At 37.7% G+C, this 13,093-nt stretch overlaps 1 pseudogene; it reads right to left on the bottom strand.

Moving 5' to 3' along the window:
- Window positions 1-4,486: 4,486 nt before the first annotated feature.
- LOC100400183 (factor in the germline alpha pseudogene) lies at window positions 4,487-5,144 on the bottom strand (annotated as a pseudogene).
- Window positions 5,145-13,093: the final 7,949 nt, after the last annotated feature.

Here is a 13,093-nt window from a genome sequence, read left to right as displayed (position 1 = left end):
CTTAAATAAGACCTAAGCTCTTGTCTCGTAAGTTAAAAAAAATGGTGAAATGAATATGACTATTTGAAAGCTGAATCAGTTATTAAAATGGTTCAACATCTGTTGTTTGATGTATGGCTCAGGGATCAACCATACTCAGTAATCCTAATGACAGAAATGACCAAAATGACAGAAATGACCATCTGTTTTAACAAGTAACAATTACTAGTCAACAATTAGGCCTTTGTGACCTTGTAAATGTTACTCAATCTTTTCTATCATAGAATGGGATCATGGAAACTGTTTCCAGAAGAGTAAATGGAAACAAATGTTCAATGAATATCTAATTTTAATATATGCCATCAAAATGTACAATTTGATATGTTAAGGTGATTTCTTTGCCCACACCAACAATATCTTTCTAGTTTAAGTAAAATAAAATGTTGGTTTCTACAAAAGTACTGCATAACAATAATGTTTACTAGCCCCTGATCATTTACCAAACTATTGAATTAGTACGTTCATTGGGCATAATTCAATTAAAAATACAATAAACTTTGTATTTTTAAATATTGCATACTTATGATTTAGTGGCATACTTATGATTTAAGATGGGAGTGCTGATTTAATTAATGTGTTTCTGTGTATCATGTTTCTTAACCAGGAAATATTACAAATTACTTTTCAGAAGAACAGGAGAGACAGAGATAGCAACTACTTAAAACACGTGTATTTAGGTAAAGTAACTATTATTTCTGGTGTGTTTGACAGAGGCTTGATCATTGTTAACACTGAGCACCAAATAGAAGGATTCTAGAATATATTTACCAGAAATCTCTTGACCTTGTCTGTCTTGTAAAACAAATTGGCTTGTTCTCAATGGCTCAATAAAGGAATCTTAGGCTTCATGGTGTAGATCAACTGCAGAAGCACCTGTGAAGCACTATGAATTATTTTGTAAACCACCACCACATTAGCTTAGATATGGTGATTTACAAAGAAATCCACAGCACTTCACAGTTTGTCTAAAGCCTGGTACCTATGAACAAACAAAAACAGTGCCTTTGGCCACCAAAAGTTGAGAAAATATTTCCACCTAGTTCACAATCAGTTGAAGAATATGCTCAATTTTGCACCACCCTCTTTTAACTGAAACACAAAGGAAACACTGAAAATTGTTTTAAGTAAATAAAACTTACAAATGCATGCTTTCATATACCAGTAAATTTCATTTAAAAGAAAGAATTCCTAAAACAACAACTAACATGACATTATGCAGATGAAAAAACAGGGTTCTGCTCATCAAAATAAAAGGCATGGTTATTAATATAGTTGTCAGGAGTAGGGAGTAGAATAATAAAACTATATGTAATTCTCACTTTTATATCACAGTATATATTGCTGGGATAGTTTGTTCTAAAGATATCCTCAGTTACTTAGCTTCCCACTTTATACTCATATAATCACATACCCCATGACATAATCTTACCAATGTAACAAATCTGCCTTTGTACCACTGAACTTAAAATAAAAGTTAAAAAGCAATCATTAAATGAGTTTAACTTGCATGTTTTTCCTAATTTTTCCAAGTGAGTATTTTTTCATGTGACTGCTGAAATCCAGGAATGTTTATAAAACTAAATTTTATATCATACATATTAGGTTCAACTCTGAAAGAAAACCACACCAATAAAAAATGAAAAGCAAAATTCAATAAAGTTACTATCTTTTTCAAAATCACCAGAATCAACCGTCTTTTACCCATGTTTGTTCCAATGATAACATTTATCTAAAGAGCAAAAAGAAAGGTTTAATTTATAATTAATAAAAAGAAAATAATCTATAAATCTTCCCAGCATAATAAGCATAACATCAGTTAGGTAATCCATGCTTTTGAAAATATCAATCTTTTTCAAAGTAACCATCAAATGTCAACATTAATTAAAAGTTTATGTTTTATAGAAACTCATGAAAATAGAGTCCTAGGCAGTTCACCACTGTCAGTGTAGGTCACTGCTCAGGAATCCCCTACTCATCTCCCCAAATCACATGTACAAAAACCAAGCCAAACTTGCTAAGCAGTTGAATAATTTAAAATGTTGAAATAAAAAATTTGTAAAACTACGTATGTGTGAAAAAATATATATTTGTTTTTTGTTTATCATGTGCCAGGCACAGTCTGATTAGATGCTGAGGACATAAAACTCAGGCTTCAACAAATACAGAGAAAACAAGAATTTGAAAAAAGGGGTAATATGTGCTATGAAAGATTTCCACATAGGGCTAATGGAGACATGGAGAGGCCATTTGATCCAGTGATAAGAGCATTGATTACAGATATCTTCTCTCAGGGAATACCATATATAAGAGAACTGAAAGAGTAGCAGGAATTAGCAATGCGAAGGATGGGTAAATGTTCTAAGCAGAAGAGAACACATATACTATGGCCTATCCAGAGAAGGAATGTGATCTTTGTTTTATTTTTTAGTATATTATAGTTGAAAAGGACAATCTATGCTATAGTTAGAGTAGGTGAACACAAGTCAGCATCACCAGATCAGAGGCAGCAGAGACAGAAAAATTTGAAGCAAGACCACTCCAGAGTAATGAGACAGCCTGTCTGAAATATGGGCAGACTAAAGGAGCAGTTATACAAAGGGCCTCCAGCTCTTCATGAAGAGTGTCACACTCAATCCAAAACTGGCCCAGGTAAAACCTCTTGAAGAATTAGGCCAGTTTTCCCAGTGAAATTCAGGCATACTTATTGGGTGGAGGTACATTTAGATATTGGCATGGGTTTAAAAACAATTCACCTCGACTTAAAGAGATTGTAAGTGGCTCTGTAAATAACCATTCCAATCCAAATGTAAAATTAAGTTGATCCGATAATAATAGTGAAATAATCCAGGGTGAGTTTTATAATATTTCATCCCTCTTTTGCCATTCTTTTCACTAAACAAGACAAGTATGCTCTCCATATCCAGTACCCTGTGTTAGTCAGGCACTTGGCTTTGCTTGGTTTGTGAATTTGAATGCAAGAAAACTTCATGCAGAGGCCCACTTTAAGACAGCATTCAGCTACTTTAGAAAATTCTCCCACATTTTCTGTCAAATATGCTCTCTATTTTATATAAGAAGATAACTGACATGCACTGAGAATGAAATATTCTGGTTGAACAAATTTTCTGGGATTATTAGAAAACATCATTTTTTCAAACTCTTGAACTATTTAACTTCCAAAATAGGCTTTTTAAAAATTGAATTACCATACTGAAGTGCTTTACTGTCTTTTTCTAAGGTTATCCAGAACCCCTGTACCATTTTCTATTTGTAGTCAACATCTTTGTTAATAACCATGCATCAGTTATTCCTTCTATACTTTGCGATTTGAAAAAAAAAAAAAAAGAAGTTCCCTAACCACAAGGTAATTCAGAGTACCATGGGGTCTACAAAGTGATTCTGTATCTGGAATTAGAAACTATAGCATCACCATTTAATCAATGCTATGTGTTATACCGGACTGAGCACAGAAAGTCAACACCAGAACAAAAGTATGCCAAATTGCAGGGTTTACTGCCGGTGACCATGGAGGACTCACGTCTCTCCAACCCGTGGCCCCAAAAAAGAGAGACAAGACCTTTTTATACCCACTAAACTACTTTGGGAGCAGGGATAAGGAGCAGAGATGAAAACCTTCAGATATCTCAGTGGGCTGTAAATCACCTCCTGGGTAGGAGAGGAGGGTGATGGGCTTCGGACATTCCAAGGGCTAGGGGAGAGATTTGCAAAACTTAACGTAACCATTTGCTTACACATCGTCTGGGTGGGAGTTACTTGGTGCCAGAAGGGAATTATTCGGGGGTGCTTACTCTGGCCATTACCGATAATCAAAGGCCAGCAATTCTGGCAGTTACAGATAAAGGGAAGTATACAGCTTTACCTTTTTGCAAAGTAAATTAGCAGGTTACAGAAACCAAGGTTGGCAGTCCTTGTGAGGAGAATAGAAACAGTTTTGTCCGTTTTATAAAATGGCAGTGTACAAGTTCTAACTCTAGGCTAGCTATATAACACTATGAAAGGAATATTATTTAAGTTCTAGGGCTGCAGAGAGGAGGAAAATGAACACCCAGGGCACCCAGGGGAGAGAAGGAAGGTGGTATGAGTTTGACTGAAGTGCTATACAATATGACACATTGCATGTAATTATGGGATATGAAGTGGATCGATATTTTTGTTTTTTGCCAAAAAAAATTTCTGAATGCTGTTAGTGTGAAAATCACTAATGCAAGCATAAACTCATATAATTAACCTCATTCTCTTACTCTTCTATCACCTGGGGATAAATTCCAGCTAATGAAGGATTCTTTTTAACTGGGCTCCAACTAGTCATCAGGTTTATTAGAGGACATGTGCCACTGGCAGGGTCTTAAAGTGAATACTTTTTTTTTTTTAAATTTCAAGACTGCATTTATTTGTTTCTAGAAGGTAACCCTGGGCCTTTCATTTTTCATACTTGTGGAAGTCTGTGACTCAGGAGTTCTACTTCTGGGACTCTATCCAGACTTCTGGTTGGGGACATGACTCCAATTGTAGACAACACTCTGGTGATGAGAATGTGCGGGCTCACCACTGCCGCCATCTGCCCAAAGCTCTTCCTCTTCATTCTTCAAGCTGAAAGCACAGCCTATACCTTGGATGATGTTTCTTGATAGCTCTCTAGCGGAGGATATAGGTGGTTCAGAAGTGCTGCTACCAAGCTCTGCTCATCTAGGTCTTGTTTCTCTGAGTCTTCAGCTTCTTCCAAAACATGACTGAGAACTTGTATATATATTCAGTTGTGCCTTTAAGAATATCAGCTTTGCTGGGCTTCCTGCTTTGGGGAAGAAATGGCACAAGTGCCTTCAATTTGGCAAAACCACAGTTGAGATTTTTTATCCGCTCGCGCTCCTTAGTGTTGGCCATGCACCGCCACTCCAGCACCAACTGGAGGTCTTCGGTGGAAGAGTAGCCACCTGAGGGCAGCCGTTTGAGCCGGCAGATGGCAGCCAGCTGGGGCAGCGGCCCGAACTGCTCCCGCAACACGTCCTCCAGCACCTCCGCCTGTGGGACGCCCAGGAGCGCGGGCATGGCGGCGAGGAGATCAGGGTGCCGGGAGCCGGGTCCATGGCGGGGCGGAGGCTCAAAGTGAATACCTTAAAAGTATAAACAGAAATGTAGTCTGAACTATAGTTTATTTTCTAGATTCATTCCTATTTCTTAGAATCTTGTATCTCACATTTTTCAACCCACACAAGCAAGAAAGCTGAAATAAAAAATAATATATATATATATATATATATATATATATATATATGGTAGAGGTAATATCAAAATACAGGCCATAATATCGACTCTATTTAAAATAACTACTGCTGATGACAGGAAGTAAAACAGCTGCAGAACTGAAAGAGGAATCTGCAGTTAAGGACTATATCACACCACTAATATGACAAATGCTGCAGGTAAACTGAGTGGGAAGCCAAGGTCAGAAGGAAGCCTGCATCCTTTCCTGGTGATGAAAGTTAAAAAGAATGAAAATAATACAGCACGTAAAATAATACAAAATAAAAATAGAACAGGAAATGAAAAAGGCATGCACAGGAAAGACAATCCTCCTACTGGTTGGTTTTTTTCCCTCCTTTTCTCACAAAATCTCTCTTTTGCCCTGAAATATTGAAAATAACAATGCAAGTCAGGGTATAAAAGCAAGTGATTACTAACAGTAACAAGTAATTGCTAGCCATAGCTGACTTAAATACGTGGCATGCTGTATGTTTTTCAAGTAAAGAAAAAAAAAAAAGAAAATCTCATAGCCCTAACATACCAATGTAAAAGTTTGCAATAAATTACAGAGAATCACAAAGTTATGGGAATTTTACCTTTTTTTTACAAAAAGAAAAACTTTCATTATCAAGCATCTACAAAGCATTTGTATTACTTCGTTTATTTCTGACAACAGATGACACATAATCCTCATCTTCAATGTGTGGAAGTTGAGGCACAAAAAAAAGAGTACTTTGTCCAAGGTCAAACAAGTGTTTAAATAACAGAGCTAGGTTTGTCTAAAAGTTCATGTTTTGTCTTTGCCACATAACTTCCCAGTATGAAACATTTGTGAGATTTACTGAGAAAGGAAAATTAGTTGAAAAATATAAAGTTTGAATTAAATAAATGCATGAGACCTACAATAAAACAATTCTTTTGATCAAAAATAATAAAACATATTAACTTGTATTATTTAAAATAAACACTTTGCAAGAATATCTAGTTTGCCTAATGTTTTCAGGATTTTCTGTAAAATCTCAATTTATATAAAAATAGATAATATCCCAATTACCAATAATTCCTTTTTTAATCGTTATAGATGATCCCTACAGGCTTATCAGAAGGTTGTTAACCTAGTTTGTGTCATTAAATTTGTTGACACTTCATGAAGTCTCTTGTCTTCAGAAGTATACTACAACTTATTTGCCTTGAGCTGAATAAGTCCTCATTGATGACATTTGATTTTATACTCCATAAAGTATTTTTCAGTCATTGATGGGTTTAGTTCACTGTCAAAAATCATTTGTCTAAGAAGTAATATCTAGAGATTCAGTTTATAAAGTGGACCTCTACATTTACTTATAGGCTTCATAGAATAGTGAGTGAGTATGAGAGAGAGAGAGAGAAAGAGAGAGAGAGAGGGAGAGAGAGAGAGCGCATGCAGTTATCTGTGTGTTTTATTTTCTGTTCTTCCTGCTTCAAGATTGTGTCTTTCGAAAGTGACATCATGGGTAATTTTCTGACATCTGAGAGATAACTCATCCTGCTTCAAATTTGTCCACATAATAGTCAAAGGTTTTGTCGGTAAATTTAATCATCCAGATATTTGAAGACAATAAATTAGTGCCCCTTTGGAAAGAGAATGAGAGAACAGAAAACAAATAAGCATTTTTAAAAACATTTAAATGTTCAGTGCTTATTATTTCCCTCATTAATGAAAATTATATTTGGAACAGCAGTTCAGCTGAGTAACTGTAAACATAATTTTGTTCCTGTGGGTTGAGTTTGTTCCAATCCTCAAAGATTAAATTTTGCAGTTGAAAATTAAACTTAGCACTCTGGTTTTGCAGATGAAGAAACAAAGAAGTGGAATATACTATTTAAGCCCCCAACTCACAACATTTGTAATATTTGAGTGACTATATACACAGTTATCTTTTTAATGATATATATGATAGAATTTATACCTCACTGATTTGATAAAATAACAAATTTCCAGGGCTGTTTTTAACTCAGGACTATTGTTTTTTATTTATTTATTTATTTTTAATTGCATTTTAGGTTTTGGGGTACATGTGCAGAGCATGCAATACAGCTGCATAGGTACACACATGGCAGTGTGTTTTGTTTGCTTTCTCCCCTTAAACCACATTTGGCATTTCTCCCCAGGCTATCCCACCCCACCTCCCCATCCCACTGGCCCTCCCCTTTTCCCCCCAATAGACCCCAGTGTTTAGTACTCCCCTCTCTGTGTCCATGTGTTCTCATCTTTCATCACCCGCCTATGAGCGAGAATATGTGGTGTTTCATTTTCTGTTCTTGTGTCAGTTTGCTGAGGATGATGTTCTCCAGATTCATCCATGTGCCTACAAATGACACGAACTCATCACTTCTGATTGCTGCATAATATTCCATGGTGTATATGTGCCACATTTTCCCAATACAATCTATCATCAATGGGCATTTGGGTTGATTCCAGGTCTTTGCTATTGTAAACAGTGCTGCAATGAACATTCATGTGCATGTGTCCTTATAGTATAAAGATTTATAGTCCTTTGGGTATATACCCAGTAATGGGATTGCTGGGTCAAATGGAATTTCTATTTCTAAGGCCTTGAGGAATCGCCACACTGTCTTCCACAATGGTTGAACTAATTTACACTCCCACCAGCAGTGTAAAAGTGTTCCTTTTTCTCCACATCCTCTCCAGCATCTGTTGTCTCCAGATTTTTTAATGATCGCCATTCTAACTGGTGTGAGATGGTATCTCAATGTGGTTTTGATTTGCATCTCTCTGATGACCAGTGACGATGAGCATTTTTTCATATGATTGTTGGCCTCATATATGTCTTCTTTCGTAAAGTGTCTGTTCATATCCTTTGCCCACTTTTGAATGGGTTTGTTTGTTTTTTCCTGTAAATCTGTTTGAGTTCTTTGTAAATTCTGGATATCAGCCCTTTGTCAGATGGGTAAGCTGCAAACATTTTTTCCGATTCTGTTGGTTGCTGATTCACTCTAGTGACTGTTTCTTTTGCCGTGCAGAAGCTGTGGAGTTTCATTAGGTCCCATTTGTCTATTTTGGCTTTTGTTGCCAATGCTTTTGGTGTTTTGTTCATGAAGTCCTTGCCTACTCCTATGTCCTGGATAGTTTTGCCTACATTTCCTTCTAGGGTTTTTATCGTGCCAGGTCTTATGTTTAAGTCTTTAATCCATCTGGAGTTAATTTTAGTGTAAGGTGTCAGGAAGGGGTCCAGTTTCTGCTTTCTGCACATGGCTAGCCAGTTTTCCCAACACCATTTTTTAAATAGGGAATCCTTTCCCCATTGCTTGTTTTTGTCAGGTTTATCAAATATTGTATAGTTGTAGATATGTTGTGTTGCCTCCGGTGCCTCTGTTTTGTTCCATTGGTCTATATCTCTGTTTTGGTACCAGTACCATGCTGTTTTGATTACTGTAGCCTTGTAGTATAGTTTGAAATCCGGTAGTGTGATGCCCCCCGCTGTGTTCTTTTTGCTTAGAATTGACTTGGCTATGCGGGCTCTCTTTTGGTTCCATATGAAGTTCATGGTGTTTTTTTCTAGTTCTGTGAAGAAAGTCAATGGTAGCTTGAAGGGAATAGCATTGATTCTGTAAATTACATTGGGCAGTATAGCCATTTTCACGATATTAATTCTTTCTAACCATGAATATGGAATGTTTCTCCATCTGTTTGTGTCCTCTTTGATTTCATTGAATAGTGGTTTGTAGTTCTCCTTGAAGAGGTCTCTTACGTTCCTTGTGAGTTGTATTCCAAGGTATTTTATTCATTTGTAGCAATTGTGAATGGCAGTTCGTTCTTGATTTGGCTTTCTTTAAGTCTGTTATTGGTGTAGACGAATGCTTGCGATTTTTGCACATTGATTTTATATCCTGAGACTTTGCTGAAGTTGCTTATCAGTTTCAGGAGTTTTTGGACTGAGGCGATGGGGTCTTCTAGGTATACTATCATGTCGTCTGCAAATAGAGACAATTTGGCTTCCACCTTTCCTATTTGAATACCCTTTATTTCTTTTTCTTGCCTGATTGCTCTGGCTAGAACTTCCAGTACTATATTGAATAGGAGTGGTGAAAGAGGGCATCCTTGTCTAGTGCCGGATTTCAAAGGGAAAGCTTCCAGTTTTTGCCCATTCAGTATGATATTGGCTGTTGGTTTGTCATAAATAGCTTTTATTATTTTGAGATACGTTCCATCGATACCGAGTTTATTGAGGGTTTTTAGCATAAATGGCTGTTGAATTTTATCAAATGCCTTCTCTGCGTCGATTGAGATAATCATGTGGTTTTTGTTTTTGGTTCTGTTTATGTGGTGAATTACATTGATAGACTTGCATATGTTGAACCAGCCTTGCATCCCTGGGATGAATCCTACTGGATCATGATGAATAAGTTTTTTGATTTGCTGTTGCATTCAGCTTGCCAATATTTTATTGAAGATTTTTGCATCTATGTTCATCATGGATATTGGCCTGAAGTTTTCTTTTCTTGTTGGGTCTATGCCAGGTTTCAGTACCAGGATGACGTTGGTCTCATAAAATGATTTGGGAAGGATTCCCTCTTTTTGGATTATTTGGAATAGTTTTAGAAGGAATGGTACCAGCTCCTCTTTGTGTGTCTGGTAGAATTTGGCTGTGAACCCATCTGGACCTGGGCTTTTTTTGTGTGGTAGGCGCTTAATTGCTGCCTCGACTTCTGACCTTGTTATTGGTCTATTCATAGTTTCGGCTTCCTCCTGGTTTAGGCTTGGGAGGACACAGGAGTTCAGGAATTTATCCATTTCTTCCAGGTTTACTAGTTTATGTGCATAGAGTTATTTGTAATATTATCTGAAGATGGTTTGAATTTCTGTGGAGTCTGTGGTGATTTCCCCTTCATCATTTTTTATTGCATCTATTTGGTTGTTCTCTCTTTTATTTTTAATCAATCTGGCTAGTGGTCTATTTTGTTGATCTTTTCAAAAAACCAGCTCTTGGATTTATTGATTTTTTGGAGGGCTTTTCGTGTCTCAATCTCCTTCAGTTCAGCTCTGATCTTAGTTATTTCTTGTTTTCTGCTGGGTTTTGAGTTTTTTGATCTTGCTCCTCTAGCTCTTTCAATTTTGATGATAGGGTGTCAATTTTGGATCTCTCCATTCTCCTCATATGGGCACTTATTGCTATATACTTTCCTCTAGAGACTGCTTTAAATGTGTCCCAGCGATTCTGGCATGTTGTGTCTTCGTTCTCATTGGTTTCGAAGAACTTCTTTATTTCTGCCTTCATTTCATTGTTTACCCAGTCAACATTCAAGAGCCAGTTGTTCAGTTTCCATGAAGCTGTGCGGTTCTGGGTTGGTTTCTGAATTCTGAGTTCTAACTTGATTGCACTATGGTCTAAGAGGCTGTTTGTTATAATTTCAGTTGTTTTGCATTTGTTGAGCAGTGCTTTACTTCCAATTATGTGGTCAATTTTAGAGTAGGTGTGATGTGGTGCTGAGAAGAATGTGTATTCTGTGGATTTGGGGTGGAGAGTTCTGTAAATGTCTATCAGGTTTGCTTGCTCCAGGTCTGAGTGCAAGCCCTGGATATCCTTGTTGATTTTCTGTCTGGTTGATCTGTCTAATATTGACAGTGGAGTGTTAAAGTCTCCCACTGATATTTTTTGGGAGTCTAATTCTCTTTGTAAGTCATTAAGAACTTGCCTTATGTATCTGGGTGCTCCTGTATTGGGTCCATATATGTTTAGGATCGTTAGCTCTTCTTGTTGTATTGATCCTTTTAGCATTATGTAATGGCCTTCTTTGTCTCTTTTGATCTTTGTTGCTTTAAAGTCTATTTTATCAGAGATGAGAATTGCAACTCCTACTTTTTTTTGCTCTCCATTTCCTTGGTAAATCTTCCTCCATCCCTTTATTTTGAGTCTTTGTGTATTCTTGCATGTGAGATGGGTTTCCTGAATACAGCACACTGATGGGTTTTGGATTTTTATCCAATTTGCCAGTCTGTGTCTTTTGATTGGTGTATTTAGTCCATTTACATTTAGGGTTAATATTGTTATGTGTGAATTTGATACTGCCATTTTGATGCTAAGTGGCCATTTTGCCTGTTAGTTGTTGTAGATTCTTCATTATGTTGATGCTCTTCAGCATTTAGTGTGATTTTGGAATGGCTGGTACTGGTTGTTCCTTTCTATGTGTAGTGCCTCTTTTAGGAGCTCTTGTAAAGCAGGCCTGGTGGTGACAAAATCTCTGAGTACTTGCTCGTTCGCAAAGGATTTTATTTTTCCTTCACTTCTGAAGCTCAGTTTGGCTGGATATAAAATTCTGGGTGGAAAGTTCTTTTCTTTAAGAATGTTGAATATTTGACCCCACTCTCTTCTGGCTTGTAGAGTTTCTGCCGAGAGATCTGCTGTGAGTCTGATGGGCTTCCCTTTGTGGGTGACCCGACCTTTCTCTCTGGCTACCCTTAGTATTTTCTCTTTCATTTCAACCTTGTTGAATCTGATGATTATGTGCCTTGGGGTTGCTCTTCTTGTGGAATATCTTTGTGGTGTTCTCTGTATTTCCTGCATTTGAGTGTTGACATTGCTAGGTCGGGGACATTTTCCTGGATGATGTCCTGAAGAGTATTTTCCAACTTGGATTCATTCTCTTTGTCCCCTTCTGGTACACCTATCAAACGTAGGTTAGGTCTTTTCACATAGTCCCACATTTCTTGGAGACTTTGTTCATTCCTTTTTGCGCTTTTTTCTCTGATCTTGGTTTCTCGTTTTATTTCACTGAGTTAATCTTCGACTATAGATATTCTTTCTTCTGCTTTGTCAATTCGGCTATTGAAACTTGTGCATGCTTCATGAAGTTCTCATGTTGTGTTTTTCAGCTCCTTTAATTCATTCATATTCCTCTCTAGGTTATCCAATCTTGTCATCATCTCCTCAAATCTTTTTTCATATCTTTTTTCAAGGTTCTTAGTTTCTTTGCATTGATTTAATACATGTGCTTTTAGCTCACAAAAGTTTCTCATTATCCACCCTCTGAAGTCTAATTCTGTCATTTTGTCACAGTCATTCTCCGTGCAGCTTTGTTCCCTTGCTGGTGAGGAGTTTTGGTCCTTTCTAGGAGGCGAGGTGTTCTGGTTTCGGGTGTTTTCCTCCTTCTTGCGCTGGTTTCTTCCCATCTTTGTGGATTTATCCACATGTCGTCTGCGTAGTTGCTGACTTTTCGATTGGGTCTCTGAGTGGACACCCAGGTTGTTGATGATGAAGTATTTCTGTTACTTGGTTTTCCTTCTACCAGTCTAGCCCCTTCGCTGTACGACTGCTGAGGTCCACTCCAGGCCCTGCTTGTCTGGGGTGCACCGATAGCAGCTGCAGAACAGTGAGGGATGCTACCAGTTTCTTTTTCTGCTATCTTTGTCCCAGGATGATGCCTGCCAAATGTCAGTCTTTTGGATATAGAGGGGTCAGGGAGCTGCTTGAGGAGACAGTCTGTACTTTATAGGAGCTCAATTGCTGAGCTGTGAGCTCTGTTGTTCATTCAGGGCTGTTAGGCTGCTATGTTTGATTCTGCTGCAACAGAGCTCATTAAAAAAACCCCTTTTTTTCTCAAATGCTCTGTCTTGGGGGGTTGGGGCTTTGTTTTTGGATGTCTGTGGAGGTGTCCTGCCCAGCTAGGAGGCAGTCTATCACTATTTGACTGCCGAGGGTCCGCCGTGCTGTTGTGAGGTTCGCCCTTTTGCTGCAGGCTCTTGCTCTTCTGCTGCGGTCTCTGCCATGGGCTACACCCTGCAGCAGAGTCT

This window comes from Callithrix jacchus, chromosome 8 (genome assembly GCF_049354715.1).
Source record: "Callithrix jacchus isolate 240 chromosome 8, calJac240_pri, whole genome shotgun sequence".
Lineage (NCBI taxonomy): Eukaryota > Metazoa > Chordata > Mammalia > Primates > Cebidae > Callithrix > Callithrix jacchus.
The sequence above is the reverse complement of the archived record's forward strand: the minus strand, read 5'-3'. Positions and strand labels throughout refer to the sequence as shown.